Here is a 255-nt window from a genome sequence, read left to right as displayed (position 1 = left end):
AAAGCGGAACTCCAGTGCGGAAGGGTGGTATACCGCGGTGTTCCCCAGGGGTCCGTATTAGGACCCCTATTATGGAACATCGCGTATAACCAGGTTCTCCGTCTTGCCCTTCCCCCCGGCTGCAGTGTCGTCTGCCACGCAGACGACACGATGGTGCTGGCCGGGGGCAGGGGCTGGAGGAGCGCCCTGGAAAAGGGACGACGGGCGGTAGACCAGGTGATAGGCTCCCTGAAAAGGATGGGCCTCAAGGTGGCT

Source organism: Odontomachus brunneus, unplaced genomic scaffold, assembly GCF_010583005.1.
Source record: "Odontomachus brunneus isolate Ranch 3 - 2012 unplaced genomic scaffold, Obru_v1 Obru_scaffold_173, whole genome shotgun sequence".
NCBI lineage: Eukaryota > Metazoa > Arthropoda > Insecta > Hymenoptera > Formicidae > Odontomachus > Odontomachus brunneus.
The sequence above is the reverse complement of the archived record's forward strand: the minus strand, read 5'-3'. Positions refer to the sequence as shown.